The sequence below is a fragment of the Sciurus carolinensis genome (genome assembly GCF_902686445.1).
Source record: "Sciurus carolinensis chromosome 14 unlocalized genomic scaffold, mSciCar1.2 scaffold_124_arrow_ctg1, whole genome shotgun sequence".
Classification (NCBI taxonomy): domain Eukaryota; kingdom Metazoa; phylum Chordata; class Mammalia; order Rodentia; family Sciuridae; genus Sciurus; species Sciurus carolinensis.
This window is the reverse complement of record NW_025920109.1, coordinates 28,181-51,413: the sequence shown is the minus strand read 5'-3', so window position 1 is coordinate 51,413 and position 23,233 is coordinate 28,181. Positions and strand designations below refer to the sequence as shown.

The following is a 23,233-nucleotide window of genomic DNA, read 5'->3' as shown; positions in this document are numbered from 1 at the left end:
TGTAAAATGGTTTAAAGATGCAGCAATGTAATAAAGAAATGCAATAGATGCCTCAGTTTTTTGCCTCACAATGACTGGTTGAATGTATCTGTCTCCACCTAGGGACCTATCAGTGAGCAGAGCATTGAGGCATATGTAAATACATTCACAGACATGTAGAGCAAGCTGGAACAGGACAGTTCTCACAATGCAAATCTCTCCTGGAAAGTATCAAAGTAGTGAAGGACAGGATTGTGGTGCTGCCGGGCACTAAAGATCACCAGCAGCAGTGATAATTGGGAATGACTAAGTATTGCTTTCAGAATGCACATGCCCTGGAAAGCCATGGGCATTTTCAAGAGGTGGAGGCCAGGGGAGATATTAGAGGCAAACTGGGACATTCACTTGAGCTGTGCAGATGCAGAGTTCACTGGCCCTGGAGATCTGAGGCAGGAGTTGCATGCCAGCTGCAGCGATCTCTCAGTGTCCCTTTGTGGGTGGACTGAGGTGGGGAAACTGGGTGTTCTTGGAAGATGTGGAGTGGCTCCTGTGAGGCAGAGAAGTTTTCTACAGTTTAATCCTCATGGAGAGTTGTGAAAATGACACATGCTGTCTCGACAGCATAGTGCTGGCTGTGAAGTTGCTTGCTGTGGTTGTGTTCTCAAGGCTGCCCCTTCTGAGGACAGTTTGGTGCAGCCATGGTCCATGGTGGGTGGCAGAGGTTGCGAGTTCCTGCTGCCACTCCCTGACACCTACTGGTCTTATGTCTGCCGCTTGCTGCTCTGATTAGGTGCCCGTGGGCTCTCTTGGAATCTGGCTGGCAGAAGCACAGGGTGCCCTCCTGGCCCACTTCCTTCAGTGTGTGTGTGGGGGCTGATGGCTGCTGTTGGTTGGGTCTCTGTCCCTGTTGCTTTGTTCCCCTCCCTGCCTAGGCCACTGCCCTTTATTGTTGAGAGACTGGCTTAATTAAGACCAGATGCCTCAGTCTACAGATCCATCCGACTGATGGATGTGGGAGCGAAGCACATTAGGCTGCCTCGAAGGGGCAGCAGGCACCCTGCACAGGGAAGACCTGGGCAGTGGTGAGCCTCCCTTATGGGTGGCCGGTGTGCTGGACTCCCTCTTCATGTATGAGCAGCCTCCTGCAGCTTCGCCTGGAGCTGCTGTCCATCCCCCCTTAGTCCATTTCTGCAGAGGGGTCTCCAGACACAAGTCCTGGAGGGACCTTTGCAGGAGGGTCATGGTCCATGAAAGGGACATGTATGTTCTCAGTGAGAGGGAAGCAGGCGCCTGCCTTGCTAGTCCTGGGCAGGGGGCAGTTGACTGACCCATTCTTGTGGGACATGGTCAGGGAAGGGTATGAGGACAGCTGCTCATGTTCACTTCCCTCTCAATGGATGGAATATTCTATATATGTTTATTAAGTCTAGGTTATTGATTGTGTTATTGAGTTCTATGGTTTCTTTGGTTGAATTTTGTTTGGAAGATCTATCTAGTGGTGACAGCTGTGGGTTAAAGTCACCCAGAATTATTGTGTTGTGGTCTATGTGAGTCCTGCAATTGAGATGGATTCGTTTGATGTACAGGGATGCTCCATTGTTGGGAGCATAAGTATTTACTACTGTTATGTCTTCCTGATTTATGGTTCCCTTAAGCAGTATGAAATGTCCTTCTTTATCCATTCTGAATAACTTTGGCTTGAAGTCCACTTTATCTGATATAAGGATGGAAACCCCCACTATTTTACTGAGTCCATATGCATGGTAGGTTTTTTCCCATCCATTCACCTTAAGTGTGTGGATTTCTTTTTCTATGAGATGAGTCTCTTGCAGGCAGCATATTGTCTGGTCTTTCTTTTTAATCCATTTGGCCAGTCTATGTCATTTGATTGATGAGTTTAGGTCATTGACATTCAGGGTTATTATTGACATGTGATTTGTATTCCCAGTCATTTGGGCTTATTTTTCGATTTTTTTTTTAAAGACAATGTCAAAAATGCACTCTCTAATCTCTGTTCTTCTTTTTTTTATTATTGTAAACAAATGGGATACATGTTGTTTCTCTGTACATGGCGTAAAGGCATACCATTTGTGTAATCATAAATTTACATAGGGTAATGTTGCTTGATTCATTCTGTTATTTTTCCCCTTCCCCCCCACCCCTCCCACCCCTCTTTTTCCTCTATACAGTCCTTCCTTCCTCCATTCTTGTCCCCCTCCCTAACCCTAACTCTAACACTAACACTAACCCCTCCCACCCCCCATTATGTGTCATCATCCACCTATTAGCGATATCATTCGTCCATTGGTTTTTTGAGATTGCCTTATCTCACTTAGCATGATATTCTCCAGTTTCATCCATTTGCCTGCAAATGCCATAATATTATCATTCTTTATGGCTGAGTAATATTCCATTGTATATATATACCACAGTTTCTTTATCCATTCATCAACTGAAGGGCATCTAGGTTGGTTCCACAATCTGGCTATAGTGAACTGAGCAGCTATGAACATTGATATGGCTGTATCTCTGTAATATGCTGATTTTAAGTCCTTTGGGTATAGGCCAAGGAGTGGGATAGCTGGGTCAAATGGTGGTTCCATTCCAAGTTTTCTAAGGAATCTCCACACTGCTTTCCAGAGTGGCTGCACTAATTTGCAGCCCCACCAGCAATGTATGAGTGTACCTTTCTCCCCACATCCTCGCCAGCACCTGTTGTTGCTTGTATTCTTGATAATCGCCATTCTAATTGGGGTGAGATGGAATCTTAGGGTGGTTTTGATTTGCATTTCTCTTATTACTAGAGATGTTGAACATTTTTCCATATGTTTGTTGATTGCTTGTATATCTTCTTCTGTGAAGTGTCTATTCATTTCTTTAGCCCATTTGTAAATTGGATTATTTATATTCTTGGTGTAGAGTTTTTTGACTTCTTTATACATTCTGGAGAATAGTGCTCTATCTGAAGTATGTTTGGCAAAGATTTTCTCCTACTCTGTAGGCTCACTTTTCGCATTGGTGATAGCTTCCTAGGGTGAGAGAAAGCCTTTTAGTTTGAATCTATCCCAGTTATTGATTCTTGCTTTTATTTCTTGTGCTATGGGAGTCCTGTTGAGGAAGTCTGGTCCTAAGCCGACATGTTGAAGCTCTGGACCTACTTTTTCTTCTATAAGATGCAAGGTCTCTGGTCTGATTCTGAGATCCTCAATCAATTTTGAGTTTAGTTTCATGCATGGTGAGAGATATGGGTTTAGCTTCATTCTGTTGCATATGGATTTCCAATTCTCCCAGCACCATTTGTTGAAGAGGCTATCTTTTCTCCATTGCATATTTTTGGCCCCTTTGTCTAGTATGAGAAAATTGTATTTATTTGGGTTTGTGTCCGTGTCCTCTATTCTGTACCATTGATCCACCTTTCTATTTTGGTACCAATACCATGCCATTTTTGTTACTATTGCTTTGTAGTAGAGTTGAAGATCGGATATTGCAATACCCCCTGCTTCACTCTTTCTGACAAGGATTGCTTTAGCTCTTCTGGGTTTTTTATTCTTCCAGATGAATTTCATAATTTCTTGCTCTATTTCTGTAAGGTACATCATTGGGATTTTAATTGGAATTGCATTGAATCTGTATAGCACTTTTGGTAGTATGGCCATTTTGACAATATTAATTCTTCCTATCCAAGAACATGGGAGATCTTTCCATCTTCTAAGGTTTTCTTGAATTTCTTTCTTTAGTGTTCTGTAGTTCTCATTGTAGAGGTCTTTCACCTCTTTTGTGAGATTGATTCCCAAGTATTTTATTTTTTTCAAAGCTATTATGAATGGGGTAATTTTCCTGATTTCTCTTTCTGAAGATTCATCGCTTATGTATAAAAATGCCTTAGATTTATGTGCATTGATCTTATATCCCACTACTTTACTGAATTCACTTATGAGATCTAAAAGTTTTCTGGTGGAATTTCCTGGTTCCTCTAAGTATACAATCATATCATCAGCAAATAGGGAGGGTTTGAGTTCTTCTTTTCCTATTTGTATCCCTTTAATTTCTTTGGTCTGTCTAATTGCTCTGGCTAGAGTTTCAAGGACGATATTGAATAGAAGTGGTGAAAGAGGGCATCCCTGCCTTATTCCAGTTTTTAGAGGGAATGCTTTCAGTTTTTCACCATTTAGAATGATATTAGCCATGGGCTTAGTGTAGATGGCCTTTACAATGTTAAGGAATGTTCCCACTATCCCTATTTTTTCTAGTGTTTTGAGCATGAAGGGGTGTTGTATTTTATCAAATGCTTTTTCTGCATCTATTGAAATAATCATGTGATTCTTGACTTTAAGTCTACTGATATGGTGAATGACATTTATTGATTTCCTGATGTTGAACCAACCTTGCATCCCTGGGATGAAACCCACTTGATCTTGGTGCACTATCTTTTTAATATGTTTTTGTATGCAATTTGCTAAAATTTTGTTGAGAATTTTTGTGTCGATGTTCATTAAGGATATTGGTCTGAAATTTTCTTTCCTTGATGTGTCTCTGTCTGGTTTAGGTATCAGGGTAATATTGCCTTCATAGAATGAGTTTGGGAGGGTTCCCTCCTGTTCTATTTTATGGAATACTTTGAGAAGTATTGGAATGAACTCATCTTTAAAGGTTTTCTAGAACTTGGCTGAGAACCCATCTGGTCCTGGACTTTTCTTTGTTGGTAGGCTTTTGATGACTTCTTCTATTTCATTACTTGAAATTGGTCTATTTAAATTGTGTATGTCCTCCTCGTTCAGTTTAGGCAATTCATATGTCTCTAGAAACCTGTTGATGTCTTCGAAATTTTCTATTTTGTTGGAGTATAGATTTTCAAAATAGCTTCTAATTATGTTTTGTATTTCAGTCGTGTCTGTTGTGATATTTCCTTGTTCATTCTGAATTTTAGTGATTTGGGTTTTCTCTCATCTTCTCTTTGTTAGTGTGACTAAAGGTTTATCAATTTTGTTTATTTTTTCGAAGAAACAACTATTTATTTTGTCAATTTTTTGTATTGTTTCTTTTGTTTCAATTTCATTGATTTCAGCTCTAACTATTTTCTGTCTTCTACTACTTTTGGTGTTGGTCTGTTCTTCTTTTTCTAGGGCTTTGAGCTGTAGTGTTAGGTCATTTATTTTTTGAGTTTTAATTCTTCTATTCAATGCACTCCATGAAATAAATCTTCCTCTAAGTACTGCTTTCATAGTGTTCCAGAGATTTTGATATGTTGTTTCTTTGTTCTCGTTTACCTCTAAGAATTTTTTAATTTCCTTCCTAATATCTTCTGTTATCCATTCATCATATAATAGCATATTGTTTAATCTCCAGGTGTTGGAGTAGTTTCTGTTTTTTACTCTTTCATTTATTTCCTACTTCAATCCATTATGATCTGGTAGAATACAAGGTAGTGTCTCTATCTTCTTGTATTTGCTGACATTAGCTTTGTGGCATAATATATGGTTTATTTTAGAGAAGGATCCATGTGCTGCTGAGAAGAAAGTGTATTCACTCTTGGTTGGATAGTATATTCTATAAATGTCTGTTAAGTCTAAATTACTGATAGTGTTATTGAGATCTATGGTTTCTTTGTTCAATTTTTGTTTGTAAGATCTGTCCAGTGGTGAGAGAGGCATGTTAAAATCACCTAGTATTATTGTTTTATGGTCTATTTGGTTTCTAAAATTGAGAAGGATTTGTTTAACATACATGGATGAGCCAGTGTTTGGGGCATAGATGTTTATGATTGTTATATCTTGCTTATTTATGCTTCACTTAAGCAGTATGAAATGTCCTTCTTTATCCCTTCTAACTAACATTGGCTTGAAGTCCACATTATCTGAAATGAGGATGGATACTCCAGCTTTTTTGCTGAGTCCATGTGCATGGTATGTTTTTCCCCATTCTTTCACCTTTAGTCTATGGGTATCTCTTCCTATGATGTGAGTCTCTTGCAGGCAACATATTGTTGGATCTTTCTTTTTAATCCAATCTGCCAGTCTATGTCTTTTGATTGATGAATTCAGGCCATTAACACTCAGGGTTATTACTGAGTTATGATTTGCATTCCCGGTCATTTGGTTCATTTTTAAATTTTATTTATTTATTTATTTTTTGTGACACAACTTGGTTCCTCCTTTATTTGACAGTTTTTTTAGGACAATTCCTCCGTTTGCTGATTTGTTTCTTTGTTTTATCTCTTCCTAATGAAATATTTTGCTGAGAATGTTCTGTAATGCTGGCTTTCTTTTTGTAAATTCTTTTAGCTTTTGTTTATCATGGAATGATTTTATTTCATCATCAAATTTGAAGGTAAGTTTTGCTGGGTATAAGATTCTTGGTTGGCATCCATTTTCTTTCAGAGCTTGAAAAGTGTTGTTCCAGGCCCTTCTAGCTTTTAGGGTCTGGATTGAAAAATCTGCTGATACCCGTATTGGTTTCCCCCTGAATGTAATTTGGTTCTTTTCTCTCACAGCCTTTAAAATTCTGTCTTTATTTTGTATGTTAGTATCGCGTCCCCTGCCCGCAGAGAAACACAAAACCGGATCAGGGCAAGTTCTTTATTTTCTGCAGTCTGCTTTCTCTGGCAGGCCAGCCCTGGCCGCTCTTGCAAGCGCCTTACATTACATACATCAACCAATCAGCTTATAGATCACGAGGGAAAAGCATGGACAGTAATGGAGCACAACAGTGTGGATATAGCAATCATGCAGTGTCCACGAGGACCCATAACCAATCACATTAACTTCCTCAAATAACGCCACTTGTTGGCAGAGAGTATTAGTCTGCTGGATGTACCTGGTTTTGTTCTCAGCACTTCCTTGGCACCTTGCCAGGCGCCATCTTGGCCACACCGAAGGGCTGGGGACCTGCAGTACACCGACAGCTCCCCCTTTTTTATTTATTAAAAGAATGCTGGCTTGGGATCGTGCCTGTCTTAGGCGGAGTGGTCAACCATCGTCCTTACCCGTCATCGGATAACTGCAGAGCATGCTACAGCTCTTGTCTTAGGTCGGTACGCGGTTACCTCCTTCCTTACCCATCATTGACTACCGATCCAGCATGCTCAGCCAGACTTGAGGAGAGCTGCCAGCCTCTAAGGCCATCATGGCTTGATGGAAAATGATGCGATCTCTGGCATGAACTTGGCGTATACGCATGATAAAGCGTGTGAGGAAGACAATTGCAATGATCATTAACACACACAATGCTCCCATTCCTGCCCATTGCTTTACAAAACTGAAGGTAGAAGATAACCAATTTTGCATTTCAGATATAGGGGCTACATTAACTCTAGTAGAATTAAGGCTAACAATTTGTGATATAAGAATGGCAGTAAGATTATCAAATTTATAAGACCAATTGGCACATAGCTGAGTAGATATGATTTTAGACAAATTTGCTGCATAACTAAGATTATGATAAGCTACAGGTGTAATGCACAGTCCCGGCAGATGATAAATACACCCCACGCTTAACAGTTCTTGCAAAAGGTCCATTTGTTCTTGAAGTAAGTCCACACGCTGGTTCACCAAAATTAGTCCTGCTTTTAGGTGTTGATCCACTGTTTGTTGAGTAGACAGAGCAGTAGCTGTCTGCTGGACCACTTCATTAAGCTTAGTTGCTGACTGTACTGATGTCATCAAGGCTACAGCTGCTGCGGCGGCTGCTGCTGCTGATGCAACTATGGTGGTAATGACTGCTACGGTGATTCCAAAGTCCCTCTTATTTCTGGAAAGCAATACTGGCAATTCATCATCTGTAACAGAAACTGGCATAGGCAGAAAAGTAGGAATTCGCATGATGACCGCTCGGGAGAAATTGGTAGCATTCCAACATTGAGAAAGGTAGCATCTAGATTGAGAGCAATTAAGATTTGTGCTATTAGTGTTAGTTAGTAAAAACATAAAAGGAGGGAACACACAGACTGGGGTGGACAAGAATGAAAGATTTTGAGTACAATTAGTAGTAGTCTTGGCTCCACTCTTGTCAATTCCAGTCCACTTCCTAGAAGTCCATTCGCATTGTCTGAAAGAACCTCCTTTAAGAGCAAAAAAGGGTTGTAAGTTAGTATATCCTGAAGTCGAGGTAAATAGCAACCAATTATCAAAGGGGTTAGTGCGCCTTCCGCCAGATTTGCCGTCATAATCATGAAAGTCATCAGTAGTACGCTGAGAAGTAAAATTTGGTGTGAAGAAAAATCCATGTGGAACTGGGGCTGCTTGCTCAGCATCTTGACAACCTGTCCAGGTAGGAAGTGTGGAAAATTTTGGTTTACATGGAGGAAAAAGTCTAGGAGTTTTAAATCCATTAGTGGGAAGTGGTAATCTGTGAGGTATAAGTCCTGTAATCAAAGTGGCTGCCCCTTCCCTATATTCCATTGATGTGGTTATTTGTGTACCATTACCAAAGTGAACACCAAACGTATTATAGCCTTGGGGTAGATCATCAGGAGAATCCTTGGATGTAAAGAAACCCTGTACCTGCTTTTGGAGAACAATACAAGGGTTAAAGTCATTACTACTAATAGCATTATCTTCAGGTATATCAAAGCACAAGGTTCCAGGAAGGGAGAAAGTGGAAAAATTATATAGATGAGTATCTGGATCAAAAGACGTAGTGGGTAATCCTGTAGCCGCATTGGTGGTGAACAATGGAGGAAGTAAAGAGGAAGTATTAGTTAACGGTAAAGGATATGGCCAGGCTTTAACTATCGCCCATAATTCTCATGTCTTCACCAGTGTCAACATCATCATTAGCAGGGCGCTTATCAGCACGATGTTCTTCATCGTTACTTTGATGCACCAGTCTGGTCAACCTTTCAGGTATCCAAATTGGTGTTTGCTGATCCTGTGGGAAGACACAAACAGACCCTCGGACCCACCGAAGAACTGGATCTGGTCCTTTCCATGTACCTGTGAGAATATCTTTCCACTTTACCCACATTTGAGTACTTGTGGGATTAGCATGTCTCTCTGCAGCCGTGCTTCCATTTTTGTCCACATTTAAAAAATTTAAAATAAAAAGTACTAAATTTAGTTTGTCTTTAGGTGCTCTAAAGTCAGCACCTATTCCCCCTTTTTGTTTTATTAAACAATTTTTTAATGTTAAATGAGTGCATTCCACTATTCCTTGTCCTTGAGGATTATAAGGAATTCCTGTGATAAGTTGTATACCAAAATTTTTTGTGAATAGAAGAAAACTTTTGGATGTGTAAGCTGGCCCATTATCAGTCTTGATGATTTTTGGAATGCCCCAGGCTGCAAATGCTTGTAAACAATGTTATATAACATCTTTAACCTTTTCACCAGTGTGAGCTGAGGCCATAATTACTCCTGAAGCGGTGTCTACTGAAACATGTACATACTTTACAGTACCGAATTCAGGAATATGAGTTACATCCATTTGCCAAATATGATTAGGTAACAGTCCTCTGGGATTTACTCCAACAGACTGTACTGGCAATAGGGTGGCACAATGTTGACATGTTTTAACAATTTGTCTAGCAACATCTTTAGAAATATTAAACTTTCTTCTAAGAGTAGTAGAATTAACATGAAATTGTGAATGAAACATCTTAGCTTGTTCAAATAGTGTAAAAGCAAAGATGGTTTTTGTGGCTTTATCAGCCTTAGCATTTGCTTTGGCAAGTGGTCCTGGTAGGCCAGAATGAGCTCTAATATGTCCTACATAAAAGGGGTATTTGCGTTCTAAAATTAGGGCACACAAGGTTCGAAAGTAAGGAGCAACTGTGGATCCATCGGGAATATAAGGCACAGTTTCTAAACAAGGTATTGATTGTACTATATAATAACTGTCAGATAACAGATTAAAAGGTTGATTTTTCATGATATTAAAAGCTAAGACTACTGCAGCAAGCTCCACTACTTGGGCAGACGAGGAAGGGAGAACGATGGTTTCAGTTTTATCTCCAACTATTATTGCTCCCACTCCATTTTTAGATCCATCAGTAAATATTGTTTGACAATGATGCAAAGGCTGCGTCTTTGTAATTTTTGGAAATATAATTGGAGTATTTTTACAAAACTGTATCCATGGATGTTTAGGATAATGATTATCAAATGTCGCTGTGGTTGAGCAATATAAAATAGCCCAATCATCATCATGCTGAATCAACCACTGCATTTGTAGTTTAGTATAAGGAATAATAATAACCTTAGGGTGACTCGAAATATGGTAATACAGGCTTCTAACCCTTTGTATATCAACTGAGCTATTGCCTTAGGAAATGTTTGTAACTGTTTTGTGGGCGATGCTGGGAGATTGATACTCTGTAAAGGTCCTCCTTGCCATAGAATTCCATATGGGCTATGTTGTTCTGGGATAATAATCAACATTAGAGGTTGGGATGGATCACATCTTTCTGTATAATCTGATTGCAATCTCTGTTCTACCAACGTGAGAACATTTTGTGCTTCCGAAGTAAGGACTCTCGGGGAATGGAGATTAGGGTCTCCTTTAATTATATTAAATAGAGGTTTCAGCTCTCCTGTGGTAATCTTTAAATATGGCCTAATCCAATTTATATCTCCAAGGAGTCTTTGAAAATCATTTAGATTTTTAAGCTTATCGGTTCTAATGGTTAATTTTAAAGGCTTTACCATAGTAGCTGTAAGCTTAGTACCTAGATATTCTTGAGTTTCTCCCATTTGTAGCTTTTCTGGAGAAATGTTTAAGCCATACTGTTGTAGAGTGGAAATTAAAAATTGTAAAGCCTTTTCCAAGAATTGTCTGTTTTTGTGGCAGATAAGGATATCATCCATATAATGATAAATCAACAAGTCTGGAAAATTGTCTCTTGTAGGTTTTAAGGCTTTATCTACATACATTTGGCATAATGTGGGACTATTAGTCATGCCTTGAGGCAACACAGTCCACTCAAATCTTTGGTCAGGCTGTGCATGATTGAGAGAAGGTAAGGTAAAAGCAAATCGCCAACAATCCCTTTTATGTAATGGGATTGAGAAAAAACAATCTTTTAAATCTAAAATGACAGTGGGCCAATTTTTAGGTAAAGCTGTAACTAAAGGCAATCCCCGTTGTATAGGACCCATAGGGAACATCTGTGCATTAATGGCTCTTAAATCATGTAATAGTCTCCACTTTCCAGACTTTTTCTTAATGACAAAGATAGGAGTATTCCAGGGAGAAGTGGACGGTTGTAAATGTCCTGCCTGCACTTGTTCTTGTACTAATTTATGAGCCGCTTCTAACTTTACTGTAGTAAGGGGCCACTGTTGAATCCATTGTGGCTCATCATTTTTCCAAACTATTGGAATTGGTGTAATAACAGTGGCCCCTATATAAAACCCAGCCCTCTGAAATCATTTTTTGGAGGAGGTAAGGGCAAGGGTTGTAGTGATCCCTGTTGTTCTCGACCTAACCCTTGATTTTCTATATATTGCATCTTTTTCATCATATGTGTCACAGGTTTAGAATTAATATTTGTTGTTAATTTAGCATTCATTTGAGTTAAGACATCCCTCCCCCATAAGGAAATAGGTATTTTACAGATATATGGTTGAAAAATCTCTGAATGGCCTTCATTATCCCTCCAGGACAGCGAAGCAGCACTCTGGTTAGGTGATTGAGCCACACCCAAACCTTGTAAATTTTGATTAGCTGTAACTACAGGCCAACCTTTGGGCCAAACTGCTTCACTTATTATACTTTTATCAGCTCCTGTGTCCAGTAACCCTATAAAAGGTTTATGTCCCACTATTAACTGCATTATGGGCCTATCTTGAAGGTCCATAGTAAAATTAGCCCAGGGTCCTCCTGTAGACCCAAATCCGTTATTTCCCCTTATTGTCTTCTTACTAGGCCACAAGGAATGCTGACTAGGTAAAATTAACATTTGTGCTATCCTATCTCCTGGAGAAATGACTGTAATTCCTTTGGGTGAAGAAACCATAGCCCTAACTTGTCCTTGAAAATCAGGGTCAATTACTCCTGGGTGGACTATAAGACCTCTTAAGGTAGAAGAACTTCTGCCTAGAAGCAATCCTACTGAATTTGCCGGAATATTTCCTTCCCAATCTGTGTCTACCATTTGTACACCCATATCAGGGGTTAATACGAGTCTGGAGGTGGCACAGATGTCCAATCCTGCACTTCCTGAGGTGGCTCTTCTTTCCTGAACTTCATTCCCTTCTCGGTTGGAGGATACCACTGTCGTGGCACTTGTTGAATCACCCCGTATATTTGTTGTGGGCCCCGGGGCGGGCCCCTCACCCCGTTTTTTTGTAACTTGGGGTTAGTTGGTAAAAGATTCCCTTCATTGTCCCTAACAGAATAACATTCACTAAGCCAATGATTTCCTCTTTTACACCGCGGATATAACTTAGGCCCCTTTCCTTGGCCATTGTTCTTGGAAGGGCAACATGCTCTGAAATGTCCCATTTGTCCACATGTGAAGCAGGAACCAGGAGATCCTCCTTTTTTACTCCCTCCTCTTTGTGCTAATGCTGTGGCAAGAACAGAGGTTTGTCTGTCGAGTGCAGCAATAAATGCAGCACTATTTCCAGAGGCCTCATTAATGTCTTTGCAGACTCTTAAATAAGTAGTCAAGTCTTTATTTCTCCATGGCCTGATGGCATCTTTGCACCATTTATTGGCTTGTTCATAGGCTAACTGTTTTATTAATGGCATTGCTTGATCAGCATCTCCAAAAATTCTAGAAGCTGTTTGAATTAATCTATCAACAAAGTCTGCATAGGGCTCATTACTTCCTTGGGTAACTTTTGACAACTGTCCTTGTAAATCTCCTGACCCTTGTAGGGTTTTCCATGCTTTAATAGCAGCCACAGCAATTTGAGCATACACTGCAGGATGATAATTAATCTGTGCCTGGACTCCCTCATAAGGCCCTGTTCCCATCAACATGTCTCTGTCTACCTGCGGATTCCCTGAAGCTGCATTGCGCCTTGCAGTGTCCATTGAAATTTCCTGCCAAGCTGTTTTCCACATAAGATACTGTCCCCCTGACAAGGTTGCTCTAGCTAAATTAGTCCAATCCAAAGGTAGCATATTTAAAGACATCATGGTCTCTACCAGTGAGACTGTAAAAGCCGATTGAGGCCGTAAGTGCTCACTGCTTCTTTTAGCTGTTTAACCATTTTAAAATCTAATAGCTGATGAAATCTTTGATTTTGAGCATCCTCAAATACTGGATATGTAGCATTCTGTAAGGAGGCCCACCCTCTATGTCTGCTATGGTTTTCCTTTTCCTTAAACTCCATAGGTGGTGCACTGGGAGCAATAGGTGTACTAAGCCTTCTGGGGGCAATAGGTGTACTAAGCCATTTAGACGCTAGATGGTGCTCAGGTTGCACGCTTAACTTTCCCATAGCTTCCTCAAGCTCCTCCCCAGTAAATTCTTCCTCAGAACTTTCTCTTTCCGTATAACTTTCTCTTTCTGAAGTCTGAGAACATGATCGTTCCTCTTTAATTTCTTCTAAGATCTGACTTCCTTCTTCTAAAGGCCCCTTTAAATCCCTAAAAGGGTTTTTTGATTTACCTTGCTGCATCAAACAAGATTTAACAAGTGACCATATTGCCAGAGTTCCCATTGGCAAAGGCTCGCGTCTCTCCGCGTCGCGCAGATCCTCTCCTAGCTGTTCCCACTGAGGAAGATTTAATAATCCCTCGTCTAAAAACCACGGAGAGACTTTCTCTACAGTATCTAGAAACTTGAAGGCCGTGTTTGCCTTCAATGGTGTTCTGTGATTTTTTAAAAGTTCTCTAAGAGGCCGCTGCATTCTAATCTTAGACAGATCCATTCCCATGACTACGAGGTAGTTTACTAGTTTAAACACACAAACAAAAGACAGGCGCGCGCACGCACACACGCTCACTCACACACGCACACAGTTTGGTACCACTTGACTCGTCCCTCCTATGGGGAACCTTTTGTGATGAATTGTCCCTCCCACGGGGAACCTTTTGTGATAAATCGTCCCTCCCACGGGGATCCTTTTGTGATGAATCGTCCCTCCTCTGGGGAACCTCTTGTGATGAATCGTCCCTCCTCTGGGGAACCTCTTGTGATGAATCGTCCCTCCTCTGGGGAACCTCTTTTTATGACTCGTCCCTCTTACGGGGATCCTTTTGTGATAAATTGTCGCAGCTCTGCGAACCTCGAGACGTCTCACCTTTTGAACTCTCAGACTAATTTTTCTTGATTTGAAAACTTATGTGAACTTACCCTTATATTTTTTCTCGTTTCCGGTCTTGTTTCGGCACCATCTATCACGTCCCCTGCCCGCAGAGAAACACGAAACCGGATCAGGGCAAGTTCTTTATTTTCTGCAGTCTGCTTCTTCTGGCTGGCCAGACCTGGCCGCTCTTGCAAGCGCCTTACATTACATACATCAACCAATCAGCTTATAGATCACGAGGGAAAAGCATGGACAGTAATGGAGCACAACAGTGTGGATATAGCAATCATGCAGTGTCCACGAGGACCCATAACCAATCACATTAACTTCCTCAAATAACGCCACTTGTTGGCAGAGAGTATTAGTCTGCTGGAGGTACCTGGTTTTGTTCTCAGCACTTCCTTGGCACCTTGCCAGGCGCCATCTTGGCCACGCCGAAGGGCTGGGGGCCTGCAGTACCCCGACATGTTAGGTATTTTCATTATAATGTGCCTTGGTGTGGGTCTGTTGTAATTTTGTGTATTTGGAGTCCTATAAGCCTCTTGGACTTGATTTTCCATTTCATTCTTCAGATTTGGGACATTTTCTGATATTATTTAATTGAATAGATTTTTCATTCCTTTGGTTTGTTTCTCTAAGCCTTCCTCAATCCCAGTAATTCTCAAATTTGGCCTTTTCATGATATCCCATACTTCTTGCAGATTCTGTTCATGATTTCTTACCATCTTCTCTGTTTGTTCAACTTTGCTTTCGAGATTCAATATTTTGTCTTCAATATCTGAAGTTCTGTCTTCCAGGTGTTCTATCCTATTGGTTATGCTTTCTATGGAGTTCTTAATTTGGTTTATTGTTTCCTTCATTTCAAGGATTTCTGTTTGGTTTTTTTTCAATATCTCTAACTCTTTATTGAAATGATCTTTTGCCTCCTGTATTTGCTCTTTTAACTGTCGATTGGTGCGATCATTCAATGCCTGCATTTGCTCTTTCATATCATCATTCAATGCCTGCATTTGCTCTTTCATTTCATCGTTTGCTTCCCTAATCATTTTAATTATGTTCATTCTTATCTCCCTTTCTGTCATTTCTTCTGCCATGCTCTCGTTGGGTTTTATTGATGTAACATCTAAATTTGTTTGGGGCATTTTCTTCCCTTGTTTTCTCATATTGTTCAGGAATCAGTGGGTCGTTAAGATATTGCAGATTTCCTCTATCGACTTATAATGTCCTGAAGATTGCTAGTATAACCCCTCTTATCCTTCAGTATCCTGAAGTCTTGGAGGAAGTTGATAATGCATAGCTCCACGAAGATGCTGCCTCTCTAGGGGTGGTGACCCTCAGGTGCTGTATTTTCCCTTCTAGTGAGCAGAGGTGCCTCCACTTGTTGACCAATGGTCATCCAACGGGGAACTAGGCTGCGGGCTGAGGCAAGTCCTGTTTGTGCCTGTGTCTCTGATTTTACCGTCCCTGTGGGACAACCTGACCCGGCAGGGAAGACTCACTCGGTGGGGACGTCTTGCTGGTCAGTTCCCCTCCTAGAGGTTCGCCTCAATCTACAACTACCGCCTGGGCTGGTCTGTCTTCCTCTGCAATGTTCCCAGGGGCCTGGACCTACCTCCTGGGCCTGGGAGCCTCACCCTTCACAGGCGATTCTCCTTAGGCTGCCTCTCCCAGAGACTCTGCCCGCAGTCCTGGAAACTTCGCTCCGCCCCTAGGCGTGTCTCTGTGCGGCTCTTCCAGCAAGAACCCACCTAGCTCCTGGGACCATGCTCTGCACCTAATTGCCTGGCTATGCGGCCCCTCCTGTGAGCCGCCACCTGGAGCCCCGTACAATAGCTCTGATACCCAGAGACCCACCACACACCTCCTCCTCTGGACAGTGGCCGGGTTTCAGACACAGTCACTAGGAGCCCAAGCAACTCACATCACATCTCCTCCTCCAGCCAACCGCCCGTATCCCTAGGCAGTCACTGCAAGTCCAAGTAACCCGCCCTGTTCCTCCTCCTCCTCCTCGGGGTATCCCCCCGGTGTTCAGGAGTGGTGGCTCCGAGACCAAGTGACCCACCACGCTCCTCCTCCAGGCAGGCCACCGGTGTTCAGGAGCAGTCGCTTTTAGTCCAATCAATTCACCACTCGCCTCCTCCTCTGGCAACTGCCTGTGGCTCTGATACAGTCAGTCCTAGACCAAGCGACTGGCCAAGCTCCTCCTCTTCCTCCGGGCAACCTCCTGGTGTTCAGGAGCACTCACTCTGAGTTCAAACAGCTCGCCACACAGCTCCTCCTCAGGCAGCCGCCTGTGGCTCTGATGCAGTCACTCCTAGACCAAGCAACCTGCCGCGCTTCTCCTCTTCCTCCGCGCAGCCCCCCGGTGTTCAGAAGCGGTTGTTCTGGGTCTAAACACCTCGCCACGCAGCTCCTCCTCAGGCAGCCGCCCGGAGCCCCAGTGGTTGCTCCGAGTCCAAGCGCTGTGCTGAGCCACCTCCTCTCCGATGATCCCAGTTGTCCGTGTTTACCGCTACAGCGGGGGGAGGGGCGTCTCACCAGGCAACTCTACTTCACAAAGTTCCCTGTGTCCCGGGGCTACCGCCCCATCTGGGACTCCTCCCCAATGGGAGAGACTCACCCAGCACCTTTGAGTTGGTCCCAAGTCTCTCACTATCTCCTCTTTTGAATCTTGTGTCCTGGAGCAACGTGAAATGCAGCCGCCCCCTAGTCTGCTATCTTGAAATTCTCTTAATTTTGGTTTTTAACTTGGCTTGGTTTCTCCTTTGAGTGGTTTTTCTCTAAGGTAGTTCCTCCCTTTGCTGACCTACATTGTCATTTTTCATTTCCTCCTCATGGAATATTTTGTTGAGAACATTCTGTTTTGCAGGCTTTCTACTTGTAAATACTTTTAACTTTTGTTTATCATGGAAGGATTTTATTTCATCTTCAAATCTGAAGTTTAGTTTTGCTGGGTATAGGATTCTTGGTTGGCAACCATGTTCTTTCAGAGCTTGAAATATGTTGTTCCAGGCCCTTCTAGCTTTTAGACTCTGGTTTGAGAAATCGCTGCTATCCATATTGGTCTCCGCCAATATGTAATCCGATGCTTTTCTCTCGTGGCCTTCAAAATTCTATCTTTATTTTGAATGTTAGGCATTTTCATTTTAATGTACCATGGTGTGAATTTGTTGTGATTTTGTGCATTTGGTGTTCTGTAAGCCTCTTGTATTTGATTTTCTATTTCATTCTTCAGATTTGGGAAATTTTCTGATATTATTTCATTGGCTAGGTTGTTCATCCCTTTGATTTGTATCTCTGTGCCTTCTTCAATCCCAATAATTCTTAAATTTGGTCTTTTCATGATGTTCCATAGTTCTTGGAGATTCTGTTCATGATTTCTTACCATCTTCTCTGTTTGGGCAACTTTATTTTCCAGATTAAGTATTTTGTCTTCATTGTCTGAGGTTCTGTCTTCCAAGTGGTCTAGTCCTTTGGTGATGCTTTCCATTGAGTTTTTTACTTGGTTTATCGTTTCCTTCATTTCAAGGATTTCCATTTGTTTTTTTTTTTTTTTTTGAGAATCTATCTCTTTGTTGAAATGATCTTTTGCTTCCTGCAGGTGCTCTTTTAGCTTATTTGTATTATCATTCATTGCCTGCATTTGCTCTCTTCTCATCCTTTGCTTCATGAATCACCTTAATCATGTATAATCTGAAGTCCTTTTCTGACATTTCTTCTAACATACTTTCATTGGATTCTATTAATAGAGAATCTATATTTGGATCATTTTCTTCCCTTGTTTTTTCATGTTGTTCAAGTATCTTCCCCTCTAGCACTGCAGAACTGGGATATTGCAGATTTCCCCCTATAGTCTTATAATGGCCCTATAGGTTTCCTAAACCCTTTCTTGATGGGGAGATCAATATTAGCAGTCCCCAATTCAGACACTATTCAATCCTAGACCAAAGAGCCCCTGTGAGGACTATAACAAAATTGTCATAATAAACAGAATGTGTTCAAATATTATCTTCGGTAAAACAAACAGGTTTATAATAAGGTCTGTAATTTCTAATGGAGGACAAAGAGGTTGCAGAGCAATGCAGAATGTGGCTATTAATAGGATAAGAAAAGAATATACAGAAGTTCTAGACAATAGAAAGTGTGAGAGTGTGATCAAAAGAAATTGGATGTTAGCATGCAATAAAGGGAGAAAGTGACTCTGAGGGAACAGATAAACAAAAGGAAAAGAGAGCAAGAAAAGTAAAGAAATAAAAATTTAAATTTTTTCAATAAGGAGAAAAAAGAGAATCTATAATATAACAGTCATATAGAAATGAAACCTCTGTGTTCAGTAGCCTGATGCATGAGAGGTACCTGACAATGAGCTTCAAGCCTCCAGCAGGTGTCCCAGGATGTGTTTTTCCCCACCTAAAGATGGGAGCTAAGGCTTCCAGGATTATCCAAGATGGCCACTCTGGCTTCCAAATGTGTTAGTCAATGGGGAGCTGCAGCTCTGGGGTGGACGTAGTTAGCTGTTGGTCCTGGAGGTGGGATGCGGTTGGTCAGGCAGGGGTCCTGGAGGTCCAGTGTGTTTGGTGTGGTTGTGAGATCCTGGAGCCTGGGTGCAATGAGTGAGACTGGGGTCTCGGTGATAGGGCATAGTCAGTTGGTCTGGGAGTCCTGGCAGCAGGGAGCAGTCAGTCAATTTGAGAGTCCCAGAGGCAGGGAGTGATTGGTCCTTTTGAGGGATCCTGGAGATGGGGCTCAGTCTGTCTGTCCAGGGGTCCTAGGAGGCCTGGTGGTTGTCTCAAAATGGCAGCAGCCACATGTAATCAAACCTGCAGGTACTGTGACAGAGAACTTCCAGACAACCTCAGGCAGCTGGTGCTCCACTGGCGGTCGGCGATCAGTTTGCTGACTGTTGTTGGATGATTGGGAGGCGAACCTCGTGCGTTGGGTGATGGATAGGTGTAAGGCAGGCGAATGACAGGCGAGAGGCTGGCAAATGGCAGATGATAGGCACCTGACAGTGAGCAATCTGCACTCAAAAATGGCGTCGATATGCTGGCACACTGCAGGTCATCACAGCAGTCAAATGGGGTAAACACCAGGGGATTGATAAGCAGCAAAAACTGCCTCACCGAGAAACATATCCTCTGCTTGAAACTGGAGTTACAGAGTGACAAGGAACACAGTCTCCTTCTAGTCTGCCATCTTGTATCTAACTGTGTTATCTTAATAAACAGAGATGATGAGTTCAAATTATTATCTATAGCAAAATGAATAGGTTTGTGATAAGGACCAAAATTTCTAATGGTAGAAAAAGGGGATGGGGATGGGTGTAGAATATAATGTTAGTGAGATAAGATGTGAGTCTATAGAAATACTGTGTTGTAGAAATATTGAAAGCAGAATTAAAAGAAATAGGTTGTTATCATGAGAAAAGGAGAAAAAGTCTCCAAGGAAACAGATATATAAGAGGAATATAGAGTGAGAAAACTATTAATAAAAGAAGAAAGTAGAAATATAATAGGTATAATAGGAATAATCTTAATAATACTAGTGACTAAAAAAGAATTCATCAATAAAATTATACTGTACTGTTCAAACCTATTCTTCAGTAGCCTGATAGTTGCGAGAAATTTGAAAATTCAGTGTCCCAAGAAGGATGCTATCCCACTACCTCCAGGTCAGAAATAATCAATGCTTGTGGGAAAAGATGACCCCCATGTTGATAGATGATCAGCCACAGTGTGGGCACTGGAGATGGTGGATCTGATGGCATGGGCTTGGACTTGGTGCTGTAGATTCTTGAGGCCAAAAAATTTTAATATACTTTTAAAATTAAATGCTGATTGGAAATATTCAAGTGAACAGAAATCTGATTCTTGGTATTTTTTCTTCTCAAAATACTTTAACTACACTCTAGATCCACATAATAAAAATGGAAAGATAAAATTTTTGATAGATCAAAATGCTCTATTCAGGGACAACTGTAGAAATGGAAGAACAACTCTCAGAGCACTCTCTCATGTTGTGTGTGTGTTCTTAAAATAAGTAGTTTAGTCAGAAAATAGGTTCCAAAGAGCAGCAAACCCCCCACCTTCTTTTAGTGTTTACTTGATCAGTGTTAAAGTGCTATGGTTGAAGTTTATTAGAACTATAGAACCTGAATGCCATCCTCACTACAGAGGTCTCTGGGAGTTGCAGGATTCATAGTCATCCAGGCACCTCTAAGGATTCTGAGCAGTGTTGTGTGGTGTTCTGCCCACACATCCCTAAAGACAGAGGCATGTGGAAAATGTAAGCCCCCAAAGACCATGAACATTTTAGCATAGTGCTATATTGGTACAGCCCACACAATAGTGACTCCCTAGACCTCTGAGACCACAGGAATTCTCAGTATTGTAGTTCACTCTAAGGTAGCACTGATATCAGTGGTCTCAAGCACAGCAGGTCATTGATTATTCAAAGTAGTACAGTCCATCCTAAGTGGAACTCACCATCAAGACTCCCAGGATCTGAATACAGCAAGCCTTCCTCTATACCTCTGAGTAATCTGGATAGTGGAATGTAAAATTCATACATTTAGCCCACAATAGGAAGTTGTCTAGGAGCTACAGGCCCTGAGGTATTCTGGATATTGTAGTCTGGTCTTCTGTCTATAGAGCCTTCACTGTGGAGCCCTCTGGAAGTGGTAGACCACACAGGAACCAGGGCCTTTCCAAGAATCTTGGGTAGTGTAGTTTATTTCTCTACCCTACAATACTCACTAATGAGAATCCTTGGAGATTCTGGTCCCTGGAGATTCTGAGCAATGTAGTTCAGTGTTTTGCTTATGTGCCTTTCCTGGGAGAGTCATGAGAACTCTCTCATGATTAATATGCACTGAACATAGAGAGTCCATGTCCGGTGGCTCTGGACAGGGCTGACTTTCTCTTTTTTCTAAAGGAAGATTCACAAATGTTAGTGGCCATGGACTCCCAGGACCACCCTGGAACTTCCTCCTGATGTGATCACAAGTATGGAAATGAATTTGAAAAGAACCAGGCTGGAGGGGCTGTGTCCTCCTCAGTGCTGCATCTCCAACCCCTCCACTCTTCTTGAATACCGTCATGTCTTCCTCTGCCCATAATGCTGAGGCCATTTTATCTGTGTGTTCTGCTAAAGGGAAGGAACAGAACTGGCCACCTTGGCCACCCTCCAGTCACCAGACCAGGTGAGTATGGACCAGAAGCCCATGAGCTCCCTCCCCAGCCTGTGGATGCCCACTGTGCTGGGTCCCTTGAACATCTGGCAGAGAGGAAGCACTCTTGCTCTTGAAAGATAAACTATTTTCCAACATGACTGACCTGTTGTTTGCATGTGAGGTGTCCCCCAAATGCTCATGTTAGACAATGTAGCAGTGTTCAGAGGTGAAATGATTCGATAACAAAAATCAAAACCTGATTAGTGGGTTAATTCTTTTGATGGCTTGAAGACCACTGTGCTGGATAGTAACTGTAGGCAGGGGGTCATGGCTGAGAAGGTGGGTCACTGGGGCATGCCCTTGGGGATTCTATTTGTCCTGCAAGCTCCTCCCTTCTACTCTGCTTCCCAGTTGCCTTAACTGAGCAGCACTCCTCTGCCACACCCTACCACCATGCTGCTCTGCCTCACCTCAGGCACAGAGCAGTGGAGTTAGGCCAACCAGGTACTGAGACCTGTGAACCCAGGAGCCCAAATGAACTTTTCCTCCTGTAAATTGTAATTGTCAGGTATATGGGTCAGAGTGAGGAATAGCAGATGAGCATAGGTCCTTGCAGAGAGCCCACCCCTTCATCTGGACTCAGGATGCCTGTCCCTCCCTGAGAGGGACATGCAGACACACAGAACTCCACTGGCAATGTGGACCCAGCCCTGTTTCTGTCTCATAAGCCCTCCTGTGAATTACAGTCCTCACTATCCCTGGGATGGCTCCAGTTGTCTCACAGACCCTCACAGCACATCTTTCTCATTCCAAATGCTTTGCAGCCTTCACTCATTAATGGTCATGATGGCCCAGAGAGGCACACATTCTCACCCCTGCTCCACACCCAAGGACATGGAGGTGCAGGGAAGTTAATTAAATGACCCATGAAGACACAGTTGGCAAGAGGGGCAGCCAGGATGGGGGTTCCTAAGCCATTCTGAGAACTGTTCTGCTGAGCAGACTGGACACACTGTCCCCACTGCTACCTGAGGAGGCTCATTCTGTGTCCTAACCTCCATGGATACAGGTTAACCTGTGGCCAAGTGCAGGGAACTTGTCAGATGCTCCTGACAAGTTTCTGCTGAGCAGAGTGGACACACTGTCCCCACTGCTACCTGAGGAGGCTCATTCTGTGTCCTAACCTCCATGGATACAGGTTAACCTGTGGCCAAGTGCAGGGAACTTGTCAGATACTCCTGACAAGTTTTGGGGAGAACATGGAGGGACTGGAACCCTCCACATCTGTGGAGTGCATGGCTTCTGGCCAGCCCCATGGAAAGCAGTTCATCTAATGGAATTGAAGCTGTGGAGACTCCAGAGCCCAACAACACAGCTTTGGTGTATCCTCAGCAGAAATGCCACAGGACACATGTCCAAGGATGCTCACCAGAAAACTGTGGCAGAGGGAAGACATGGAGATGATCCAAGCAGCCTCTTACAGCAGAGAGATAAGCACCTGGGTATGCCTGAAGTCCACTGTGACTATCAGGATGAAGGCACATCCAGCAAAATCAGACAAAAGAGGAAGTACATGAAGTTTGAATGGGTAGAACTCAGATGTGTGGTCAGCAAGCGGGATTGGGTGGTGAGAAAAAATAGAATCACAGGAAGTCACTGCCAGAGTCAGGAGTGATGACCTTGGAGGCTGTGGTTGGGCAAGGGGACAGAAGGTTTCTGGGATCACCTGCATCCTGCGGTGGCACCTGAGTGTTCACTTCACCTGCCTGCTAATGATCCCAAAGGCATATCATGCTCTTTCTTGATATGTGATCTATTGCACAATTTAAATAAAATACAAAAAATGATAGTCCCACAAACACAGGGAGTGGTCTCCTAGCCCAACTGG

The 23,233-nt window shown here is 42.4% G+C and overlaps 1 pseudogene; it reads left to right on the top strand.

Annotated features, from left to right (window-relative positions):
- Positions 1–272, top strand: part of LOC124973316 (suppression of tumorigenicity 18 protein-like) — a 79,882-nt pseudogene extending 79,610 nt beyond the window's left edge.
- The last annotated feature ends 22,961 nt before the right edge of the window (positions 273–23,233 follow it).